Here is a 13,270-nt window from a genome sequence, read left to right as displayed (position 1 = left end):
TCAATCTAAGGAGGAACCTCATCTTCCAATGCACAGACATCAACCTTCTCACAATTTGCTTTTTTAACTCTATCCTAAATGCCTCCTCAGGCATTTTATTGACCTTTTTCATATTTAAGACGGCATTTTTAGCATCCACCGGTATCTCAATTTGAAAAGCTAGTTGTTATGGCAGTAGGTGTGGAACCACTGTGTTAAGTTGTCAACCAACACATTTGACTCTGGGCTAATCCTAAGAAGTTATCATGGCAGTCCTCTTGTATTCACTCTTTAACCTCTATACAGGGATCTGGACGTTGGTGAAGGGGTTCAACTAGGCTACTACTCCTGAAGTAGTCTCTATGTGATTGACAACTGACCTACGGGGGGCCAGAGACACCAGTACTGAGCACCAAGGGGGTTAGGCAAAATCATAGTCAGAGACAGGCTGAGGTCAGGCTGGCGGACTATGTGGTATGCGCTAAACGGTTGGAGGTCAGGGTAGGCAGCAAAGGGTCGATATGGAGATCAGGCAGCGGAGGGTCAGATTCCAGTAAACAGGCAGAGATTGATACACAGGCAGACAAATGAATACAGCACACCTTCGCAGAGAACTAGCAAGCTAGAAGAGGCCTTGCCGGCAGGAAGCAGGCCAGGCCGCTGGAGCAGGCTGGTAAGTGGAGCAGTGCCCATGTCTGCCCAGGAGAGCGCAACTAGGTTTTTTCAATAATAGAACATCAATACCGTTGAATCTTGGAACATTATCACATGTCATGAACAAGATCAGCATTTGGGTTCTTACACCTAAGACAATCTGATTAATTATTACTCAACAAAAACTGTACATCTGTATTAGGGTATAGTAGGACCTATAAATTACAAGAAGTTGAGATAATCTAAAGGATTGATTAATTTCTGGTAGTATCAGCCACCATTGCTAAAGCATCATTCTAACACTCAGGGGACATGTCTTCCAACACGATTTGCCAGCAAGGTTGTAATATTTTTTCCTTTTCTAGAACCATAAAGTTTTTCTATGAGAAAGAGCTGCCCTTTCTAGAACTCGAAGTGCACAGACTGGCCATCACCAGACAGGGTATTTCAATAAACTCATCATTATACAAATATGAACGTAGTGCATCATACAGTGAATTTGCAAATAATACTCATGTTTTAAACCCACTTCTTGCTGAAGTTCCCTAAAAGATTTCACTTTACCCTTTGAGACCACTTAAAATATATATACAATATTACATTATAATTTCTCCCAATAACATTTAATTGTATTTCCTCCGAACCCAGCAAAGTATTGTGACAAATAGAAGTAAAATTCAGATACCCATTAATTCCTAATACCTCAGTCGTCTTCCATGAACTATAGGTCCATGGTGACACCATAGAAGCATGCCCTATTTTTGACCATGATTACAGATTGTACATTATGGGTCAACAGACACAACAAAGATGACATCTGTATTTAGTCCGTGGTTTGGACCATTGGTAGGACATGCTCTGGAAATTAATTTTCAGCCTAGCAGTGTCCATGAAATACAGATGACACAGGCAGAGCAAATATGGATCCTTCAGACATCTTCAAGGATGAACCACTGACCATGTTGTCACGGATGTCATCATGGACGTGTGACAGTGGCCTAACAGGGAAACATGGAGAGACATATAGTCTCCCACCTCCCTGGAGACCCTGGAGACCCTTATCTACTCTGATTGCAATCCTCCAAGTTTTGCACCATATCTTTGCATTGAGGAATCACAGAGGATTTAATCAAATTAATACTTATTCCAGCAAAAGGACCATATTTCTCAAATATTCTCATGTCTTTGTTAACAGGGGTCTTGGCATCAATGGAAAATAATAAAACATCTTCTGCAAACAATAAGCTATGACATTCTCAATTTGAGGCATCCCTGGGCTTAAAGCAAAAGGGATCTATCTTGAGGGGATGGGTTCAACATATACATCATATGGGCAAAAGTACTGGGACCCCTACACATGACACCTACAGGAGCTTTTATGACATTCCTTTCTAAATTCATAGACATCAATATGGAGTTGGTCCCCACTTTGCAGCTAAAACATCCTCTACTCTTCTGATAAGACTTTCTACAACATTTTGGTGTGTGCCTGTGGGGAATTTTGCCCATTTTTCCAGAAGAGCATTTTTGAGGTCAGACACTAATGTTGGATGAGAGGGTCTGGGTCACAATCTCTGTTCTAGTTCATCCCAAAGGTGTTCAGTTGGTTTAAGATCAGAACTCTGTGCGGGTCAGTCAAGTTCCTCCACACCAACCTGACCCAATCATGACTTTATAGACCTTGCAACAGAAAAGGGCCTTCCCCAGACTGTCCCTGGTTGTTCAACCAATTGTTAAAAATGTCTTTGTATGCTGAAGCATTATGATATCCCTTTAATGGCAGTAAGGGGCCTAGACCAACCCCTGAAAAACACCCCCCTAGCATTATCCCTCCTCCACCCAACTTTACAAATGGCACAATGCAGTTAGGCAGATAACATTCTCCTGGTATTCACCAAACCCAGACTCGTCCATCAGACTGCCAGATAGATATGAGTGATCACTCCACAGAACACATTTCTAGTGGTGGTGCGCTTTACACTACTCTATCTGATGATTGCCATTGTGCTTGGCGATAAAAGGCTTGTATATAGCTGCTCGGCCATGGAAACCCATGCCGTGAAGCTCCCAATGCACAGTTTTTATGCTAATGTAAAAGCCAGAGGAAGTTTGAACTCTGCAGATATGGCATCAGCAGAGCATTGGTGGTATGCTACTTGTAATGCTAAGAATGTTGCATATGGTTGAAGGTGTCCCCGTGGGACATGGTACACTGGACAAACAAAATGGGCAATTACAATTTGACTAAATGAATATAGGTTGAATATTAAGAGATATGAAGATTTAAGACAAAAAAATCTGCTGTGTAGGAAGAGCTATAAACCAGCTGTGCGTTGTTAGGGACGGTACTGGAGCTGCGGCAAAGGATGGAGAAGTGCATCATGGGTTTGGTTGGATACAGCAACAGGAAGATCTACAAACAGGATGGAAACAAACTGGAGGGATTGGATTACATGGTGAAAACAGGTCAGTTGAGTCCAAACTGAAATAAAGCCTGGGGAACATGTATACAAGGAAAGCAACTACAGGAGGTTAATTGTTACATGCCATAGCAAGCCCAGAAAATCCCGAGATGCTGCATATGTCTTGGTGCCAAATACCACAGAGCAACTTCAGAGGTCTTGGGAAGACCCTGCCTCAATGGGTCAGAGCTGTTTTAGCAGCAGGAGGAGGACCTACACAATAGGCAGGTGGATTTAATGTTCGGGAAATGTTTTTTTACAGTATAAATTAATTTATTAAGTTATCGCGCAAAGTCTCCCGAGACTTCGCAAAGCAATAACTTCGGCTCATCGGAGCCAATACATGCTAATACAGTACGGAGCTCCTGCTCTGTACAGTATTAGAACAAAGTTTTATGCGAATCGACTTCGGATGTTTCATCCGAGGTCGAATCACTGATCTCTAGTGGTAATAGGATCTCCTGGTGGCTATCATTAACATTATATAATTTCATTATATACTGTAAATCCTGGACTATATAAAGGACATCCCCCCCCCCCCCAACAAAAGCAGTTAAAGGGGTTGTCCCACTAAAAATATTCTATAGTTTTCAAACCAGCACCTAGATCTGAATACTTTTGTAATTGCATGTAATTAAAATTGTTGAACAGCCACTAAATAATTAAATTAAATGTATCTGTACAGCGCCACCTGCTGTTTGTTCTTTTCTTATTTCTTTGCCCTGCACGCTGAGATGGCCGCACATGCTCAGTTTCATCCTTCAACTGCCTCCTGAGCTGTGATAGGGAGAGAGCTCCAGCATAATGGACACTCCTCCTGAGCTGTGATAGGGAGAGAGCTCCAGCATAATGGACACTCCTCCTGAGCTGTGATAGGGAGAGAGCTCCAGCAGAATGGACACTCCTCCTGAGCTGTGATAGGGAGAGAGCTCCAGCATAATGGACACTCCTCCTGAGCTGTGATAGGGAGAGAGCTCCAGCATAATGGACACTCCTCCTGAGCTGTGATAGGGAGAGAGCTCCAGCATAATGGACACTCCTCCTGAGCTGTGATAGGGAGAGAGCTCCAGCAGAATGGACACTCCTCCTGAGCTGTGATAGGGAGAGAGCTCCAGCATAATGGACACTCCTCCTGAGCTGTGATAGGGAGAGAGCTCCAGCATAATGGACACTCCTCCTGAGCTGTGATAGGGAGAGAGCTCCAGCAGAATGGACACTCCTCCTGAGCTGTGATAGGGAGAGAGCTCCAGCATAATGGACACTCCTCCTGAGCTGTGATAGGGAGAGAGCTCCAGCATAATGGACACTCCTCCTGAGCTGTGATAGGGAGAGAGCTCCAGCAGAATGGACACTCCTCCTGAGCTGTGATAGGGAGAGAGCTCCAGCAGAATGGACACTCCTCCTGAGCTGTGATAGGGAGAGAGCTCCAGCATAATGGACACTCCTCCTGAGCTTTGTGGACTAATTTAACAATATAAGACCAGAGCTGAAATTTATCCTGCACCAAGACTCACAACGTGTCTCCTTCCTCGACACATGGGTGATTAGGGGAACTGACAATAGAATTACCACTGACTTATATGTCAAGAAAACTGACAGGAATAGTCTCTTGTCATTCCAGAGTAATCACCCATCGACTGTAAAAAAATCCTTGCCATACTCACAATATAGAAGAGTGGCCAATATTGTTATGGATCAGGACACACGTGATCTTAGGTTACGGGAGATGACTCAGAAATTTATAGACAGAGGCTATCCGCCCTGTCTATTACATCAACAGCTAGATAAGATAGGAAACCCCACAGAAAGGAAAGACAAAAGACAGAGAATACCACTAGTGGTGAAATACAATCCCTGGATGGACCGAGTTAAGGCTGTCATCTATAAACACTGGAACATCTTACAAAAATCATATCCTGCAATTCAGGAATTTAGGGACCGTCCCATGATGTGCTTTAAGCGAAATAAAAATATCAGAGACATGATTGTCCGGGCGGACGTAGGAAGTGACAGGATGCTTCAGCGACAGCTCACTTTCTCTACAGTTAAGAAGGGAACATTTCCCTGTCTTAACTGTGTTCACTGCTCTAACGTGATCAAAGGCTCCAACATAGCACACCCACAGACAGGACAACAAATCCCCATTCGGGGTCATTTCACATGTGACAGCAGTTTCGTGATCTATTTACTTAAATGTCCCTGTGGGTTGTGCTATGTTGGAGAGACGACAATGCGTATGAAGGACCGGGTAGCAAAACATAAGTCCACAATTAGGAAAGAAAACACCTTGCTACCTATTCCCCAACATTTTAAAGAAAAAAATCACCACATCTCACAATTGCGTTTTCAAATTTTAGAAGAAGTGACCTTACCTCGACGTGGAGGAAATCGGATCCAGATGCTCCACCAGCGTGAAGCATATTGGATCCATCGACTTGAGACGCTTGCCCCCAAAGGCCTCAATAAGGAATATTCACTGAGTAGTTTTCTCTGATCCTATGTGTGTAACAGATAATTGAGGACTGTTACTGTGTATCTATGCATGCTGTTGCTTTGTAACTAAATATTGATACCTCAGTTCTCTGTAATATGTTTGAACCTGACATGGATTTTTTAATACTGCAGCGCAACCTATCTTCCGTGAAATTCAACATTTTTTTGTAACACTTTTTGGATCGGAGACGTAACAGTGCTATGTCATGTGACATATCATGTGACTGGCATTGTTGCCTCCGTGACCATATGATTTTTTGCATGAGGAGGAGACGGTTTAACTCTAATGTATCGCTACTCACAAATTGTGTAAACCAGATGTGTAAAGGATTAAAAATTGCTCTGATAGATAATAGTACATGGATTAGATAAATGTCTTACCGTACTCCACTCTTGATTAGTCTGTTTGGATGGGTTGCTTAGCAGTATGACGCTCTGACCCCGTGACTTATCACATGGCTAGGGGCGGTTTAGTCCGCCCCTTGCCATGTGACCACTGACGTGGCTAGGAGGCGGGTTATTTGAATTGTATTTAATGGTGCCATTTGTATACTATTTTGAGCTGTTTTCACCTGTACTTTGATAAAGACACAGACTAGTGTCGAAACGCGCGTCACATATGGGTGACGAATAAAGAAACCTTCTTTCATCACTGGAATTACGGAGTGCTGGTCTTTCTATTGCAAGTATCGAGGTATCTACCTTTTGACCGTGCACCTGGACCGCGACTGATGCGCAGTGCCGCCCATTCATTTTTCTAATTGATCCTCCTGAGCTGTGATAGGGAGAGAGCTCCAGCATAATGGACACTCCTCCTGAGCTGTGATGGGGAGAGAGCTCCAGCAGAATGGACACTCCTCCTGAGCTGTGATAGGGAGAGAGCTCCAGCAGAATGGACACTCCTCCTGAGCTGTGATAGGGAGAGAGCTCCAGCAGAATGGACACTCCTCCTGAGCTGTGATAGGGAGAGAGCTCCAGCAGAATGGACACTCCTCCTGAGCTGTGATAGGGAGAGAGCTCCAGCAGAATGGACACTCCTCCTGAGCTGTGATAGGGAGAGAGCTCCAGCAGAACGGACACGCCTCCTGAGCTGTGATGGGGAGAGAGCTCCAGCAGAATGGACACTCCTCCTGAGCTGTGATAGGGAGAGAGCTCCAGCAGAATGGACACTCCTCCTGAGCTGTGATAGGGAGAGAGCTCCAGCATAATGGACACTCCTCCTGAGCTGTGATAGGGAGAGAGCTCCAGCATAATGGACACGCCCCCTGAGCTGTGATAGGGAGAGAGCTCCAGCAGAATGGACACTCCTCCTGAGCTGTGATAGGGAGAGAGCTCCAGCTGAACAGACACGCCCCCTGAGCTGTGATAGGGAGAGAGCTCCAGCAGAATAGACACTCCTCCTGAGCTGTGATAGGGAGAGAGCTCCAGCAGAATGGACACTCCTCCTGAGCTGTGATAGGGAGAGAGCTCCAGCTGAACAGACACGCCCCCTGAGCTGTGATAGGGAGAGAGCTCCAGCTGAACAGACACGCCCCCTGAGCTGCAGCAGAAAAGAGACTGCCCTTGAGCTGTCAGTTTGATATCATATATAGCAGAGCAGTAAATGGGGAGATCTCTGGATCCATGTGAGGTACAGGGCCGGTTTTAGCTTTGTTAGGCCTGTATTACACCAATAGATTATCTAACCAATTTCTATCCAATGAGACCAATAGTTGGTGTGTGTAAACGGCCATCTGACCAATGATAGGTCAGAAAATCTGTTGGTGTAATACAGCCATAAGAAAGAGATTGTCATGTACTATATGATGTCTGATTTTCATTTTTTACATTAATCATGGGATAACCATTTAAGTATAAGGATTTAAAAAAAAATAATGTTTTAATCAACTGTTTCTGTGGGGCGTTAAAAAAAATATAGGACGGTAACAAGGCCAAGTTAAGAGACATATCTACAGAAGTATTTCTTTCTGCACTTGTGATAATCTATCAACGTGACATTTTCTACTAGAATTCTTCTCCCTTCCTTATTTTTTTTATCTTCACATTAATCACGTTAATAACAGAATATGGGCTGCAGCACAGCGCTTCATTCTCAAGCTCAGTTTTGGATCCCAGCAGTCAGACCCCACTGATCAAGAAGTGATGGCATATCCTAGTCATACGCCATCACTTTATGAGATGGGAATAACCTTGTGAAATACAAATTAAGGCTACATTCACACGACCGTATATGATTTGTGGACCGCAAAGGTGGTTGACCAACCACCTGTGTAGTTCTAAGGTGGCAGAGACATGCAATATGTTAGCATGCCCAACCTAGTGAGATAAGCCCCCCCATAAGGGACAGATCTGACTAGATACAATCTGTGTAATGTGCTATAGAGCACACTGGTGCGATATAAATCATGTTGGGTGATCATTTATTTCTAGAATACCTAATATTGATGAACGCTGTCAAATGCGATAGTTTCCTTCACATACATCATACCCACCATTAGCTTCTGTATCTCATCTCAAGAAACACAGTCAATGTGCCTACTGAGGGTGCAGCACCAGCTGTTATGACCAGCTGCATAGGATGCCGTCAAGCAGAACAGTCGAGCATGGCAGGAGATAGCGGGGTGCTCAGAGACTGAAGGACCTGTCTGTGCCAAGTCATGTAAAAGCTCTGCATTCTTCAAAGCTTGTGTGCGTTATGTAAGAGGAACGGCTTTCACAGCAAGTCCCAAAGTAATACACCCACAGATTGATTTTACACCGAGGTGACAAGTTCTGTGAAGCGGGAAATGTACAGGATGTGTACACGGATCCTGCAAGACGTGTTTGTATGGACCTCGCATATGTCACAACTAGTACGCGCCATTCTGCACCATTACACAGAGCATCAGATGGCAGGAGGATCTCAAGAACGCCACGACTGACATAACTAGGATGTCTACAGACACACAAGAGTAAATTCTCCAGCAATAATCGGTGTAATCGTAATAAATATTAATACAACTCACCCTCCACTATGAGGAGTTCTGTAAGTCCCCAGAACCGTACTGACTGAATACAGGCTGCCACACTGAGCAGCCTGTACTCTGCAAACAGGTCAACCGAAAGGATGTTCAAATTCTCTGCAAACCATCATGTTATTTGTAACCAGGATAATTCTGGAAAGGACATTTTAAATTTTTTCGCACCGATCACTGCAATTAAAATGATATGGGAGGCATTAGGCTAGCTCTAGAGATCCGTCAGGATGGTCCTGCTGTTCTGTTATTCTGCAGGCCCATCTAACTATGGCAATACCAAATAGCTTTTATCATCTTTTACTACTTTTTAAAATAAATTTGGTCTGTGTTGCCATATTCTGACACCCATAATTTTTTTTTTTTTTCCATCAACGGAGGTGTTTGAGGGCTAGTTCTTAGCGGAATTAGCGGTTGTTTTTACTGGTATTGTTTTGTGGTACATGCAATGTTTTGATCATATTTTATTTGTTTTGGGGAGGAGGGGTGACCAAAAAGCAGCAATTTTGGCACTGGAATTTTTTTCTATGGTGGTCACCATGCAAAATAAATAATATTTTAGTAGTTTGGACATTTTCAGTTAAAGGGGTTATCCCACTTAGCAGTTTCATACTTACCTGCTGCCACCGCGCGTTCACTTCCTGGATTCTGGCTGGGGGCGGGCTTCATCTTGATTGAAGTCTTCTCCCGGCCGGGCCGCACGCTGGACTGAACGCGCACGCTGCCGCGCATGCGCAATGTGACTTATTTCTGGCCAGTATAGTACAGAGCCGGCGTGCGCGTTCGCAGCTCTGTACTATTCTGGCCGGGAAGAAGTCATCGTCGCGCATGCGCGGCAGCGTGCGCGTTCAGGACAGCGAGTGGCCCGGCCGGGAGAAAAGAAGAAGTCTTCTGGGCAAGCGCGACCATCGGGATCTTGCGGAAGAGCGGTGGTCGTAACCAGGGGAGACCGAGTCACAACAATAAGGTAAGTGGGGATGAATTTTCTCCTAATCGGTGGGAATTTGTTAATAAAGTATATTTACAAAAATGATCACTGTCAAATCATTAACAGATTTAACAGTGATCATTATGATGGGATAACCCCTTTAAGGAAATACCAGTTATGTTTTTTGTTTTTTTAAATCATATTCCTTTTTTTTTTAACATGAGAAAATGTGGAAAGGGGTTTCTTAAATCTTTTTTTTTTTTTAAACTTAATACCTTTTTTTTCATCTCCTACTTGCACCATTCACCATATTTCTATGTAAAAAGCCTTAATTTGGAAGACCTCAGGCTCTCATGATGGGGCAATCAGAGGACAGATGAAGCGTCATCTATCTGTCTAACCAGTGAGAGGCTGCAGTCACTACTGACCGTGGCATCTGAGGGGATTAAGCGACCAGGATCTGAGCTCTCTCTGATCCCGGCTGCTGCAGGCAGGTGTCAGTTGTGTAAAACAGCAGACATCTGCCATGTATGGAGTTATCTCCTAAGCCTGCTCTGCATACCTCTACGCACATACGCCGTACAGTTACATCGTTTTGCGCAAATTAGTTATCTGCTTTAGGAAATTATCAGTCAATGCATAGTAAACAAGAGTTTAAAGGGACACTGACAGGGCCAAAAAGCATATTAAGGTATACATATGACCGTACAGGTCTTATAAAGTGTATAAGAATCATGTAAGTATCCCCCCTGTCCACCTTATAACTACAGTAATGTGAAGTTTTATAACCTGCTGGAATCGGGTTCAATCTGCCCAAGGGGCGGTGTTTCACCTCAGCTTGCGCCCAGCCAGCCTCGCCACAACTGCCGTTTGAAGCGCCGCCCAGCTCATCAATATTCACTTCGCTGGGCGGCTACTAGGCTGCCTCTGAGAATGAGACTGTGCGCAGGCGCGATGCGATCCCGGCCAGTGAGGGTGCCGGGCGCATGCGCTGAAGATGGCCGGGGACACTAGTAGCCGCCCAGTGAAGTGAATATTGATGAGCTGGGCGGCGCTTCAAACGGCAGTTGTGGCGAGGCTGGCTGGGCGCAAGCTGAGGTGAAACACCGCCCCTTGGGCAGATTGAACCCGATTCCAGCAGGTTATAAAACTTCACATTACTGTAGTTATAAGGTGGACAGGGGGGATACTTACATGATTCTTATACACTTTATAAGACCTGTACGGTCATATATATACCTTAATATGCTTTTTGGCCCTGTCAGTGTCCCTTTAATAAACGTACTAATATATCTATCATTAGTTCGGGGAGGCCAAACCTCGATATGACAGTGGTCTTCCCAGCACATGCCTGTCCTGTCCATAGTATGGCTACAGATGGACGAGTATGTGACCAGACACATAACTCTGCACCCTCCATTGTAACACAAAGCAGATCCATTGTGTTATGTAGATAACCGCAGCGTACCCTAGTCCCTAGGTAAAGGTTGGTGCATGTTCCCCTGGTGACCAACGATGTCAACGATCAACCCTTTCAAAAATGCAAAAAAAATAATAAAGAAATAAAAATAAAGCACACATAGGCTTCAAATGCAATTAGGAGAAAAAAAAAAAAAAAACAGAGTCGCCAGTAATGGCCAGAATAACGGTTTGGACAGACCTTCCCCCAAATTATAACTTATTTGCTTTCGTTGTATCATAGCTCACTGGTGACTCAGGACTCCCAATAGATCTTCATAATTGTATTTGAAACCTACAGTACATGTGCTGACCCTACTTTTGGATCCTTGGATGCAGTGTGCTACAATGGAGGATATAGAGTGACGTGTCTGGTCATATGCTCCTCCATCTACTGCCATGTTATGGACAGGACTAGCGTGTGCTTGGAAGATACCACTGTCATAACAAGGAAGAGTGGCCTCTCAAGCAACACAAGTTATGGTAAAGAAATATTAATACGTTTATAAAAATTTTCTTTACAAAGCATTGGTTAACATTTTCCGGAATCAATCATGGCTAAAGGGAGCAAGGTCATCATATTAGGGAATTAATATTTTCCTAATACATTCATTAAAATGACTGCAAAGCACTAACTAAAGCTCTGTAGATATTATGATGCAATGAGAGGGGCTAGTCAAATACGAATGCCCCCTCTCAATATCCGCAATGAAATCAGAGTGAGGATAGTCTGACCTCTGCTGTTTGCATCTTGGCAGCTTTCACTGCATCTCCAAATAATCCAACATATCCTGTTCTGACTTAGGCCTCATGCACACGACCGTATGTATTTTGCGGTCCGCAAAAAATACGGATGACGTCCATGTGCATTCCGTATTTTGCATAACGGAACAGCTTGCCCCTAATAGAACAGTACTATCCTTGTCCGTAATGCGGAACGGAAATACGGACATGAAATGCACACGTTGAAATTAATGCACACGAAAACAGAATGCACACGTTGAAATGAATGGTTTTATATAAGGTCCGAAAAAAAACTGAACGGACACACAGAAAATCCGTTAGTGTGCATAAGGCCTTATTGTTGTTCAAAGACAGATCAGAGCAGAAAATTGGGAAGTCAATATCTTCCTCCTTAACCTTGGGCTGCACACAACTCACAGCTCTAAGGCCTCTTGCACACAAACGATACGAATTAGGTCCGGGTGCATTCAGGAAAACTCGCATAATTTCGCAAGCAAGTTCAGTCAGTTTTGTTTGCGATTGCGTTCAGTTTTTATCGCGCGGGTGAAATGCGCATTGATGGGTTTTTCACATGCGTGATAGAAAACTGAATGTTTACAAAAAACATCAGTTAGCAACCATCAGTGAAAAACGCATCGCATCCGCACTTGCTTGCGGATGTGATGCGTTTTTCAAACAGCCCCATTCACTTTTATAGAACATGCTGCGATTTTCACGCAACGCACAAGTGATGCATGAAAAACAACGCTCATGTACATAGACCCATTAAAATGAATGGGTCCGGATTCAGTGCGAGCGCAATGCGTTCACATCACGCATTGCACCCGCGCAGAAAACTCGCTCGTCTGAAAGGGGCCCAAAACAGCATAGAATTAGGGAAAGTTTGAAAACAAACTAAACCAGGATAACAAGCGTCTAAAACTTTTCTGGTGGGGGAAAAAAAAAAAAAAAAGTTATGGACTCATCCAGAGGGTGAAAAGGGGGCAAAGCACTGAACTTCCGTTTCGCACCACTTCTTTGGCAGCTGCAGCTAGGGGGAGCTCACTGCATACAGATTTTTACAGCTCCTATTGAGTTCTGTAGCAAAGCACTGTGCTGCCCCTGGTGGTGACTGCAGGCAGCCAAAGCTTTGTCATTCACTATGGAAAGGAAGAAGAAGAAACTTTAAAAAATGGTGCAGGATCTTAGGAGGTGCTGCCTGGACTCAGCGCCTCCTAAGATCCTGCACCATTTTTTTTAAGTTTCTGCTCTACCTGCTGACTGCCCTTGAGCAAACGCAGAAGACCATGGCTGCAGCCTAGGACAACTGCCCACTGGTCGGGGTACCAAATAACCAGCTGAGAGATCTACACCCGGTAAGCACATCCTTACCTTTTCACCTGACACAAAACTACTGATTCTGCACATGTGGCGCTCCATTCTCCCTATTTTTTCGCACACTATGTAAAGGAAAGCATGGAACTTGGAACTCACTGGGGGAAGATTTTTTTATGAGTGTAGGCTGGGCTTCGTAGTCACGCAGAGTGTTAATCATTGTC

This window comes from Bufo bufo, chromosome 10 (genome assembly GCF_905171765.1).
Source record: "Bufo bufo chromosome 10, aBufBuf1.1, whole genome shotgun sequence".
Classification (NCBI taxonomy): domain Eukaryota; kingdom Metazoa; phylum Chordata; class Amphibia; order Anura; family Bufonidae; genus Bufo; species Bufo bufo.
This window is presented reverse-complemented; position numbering follows the sequence as displayed.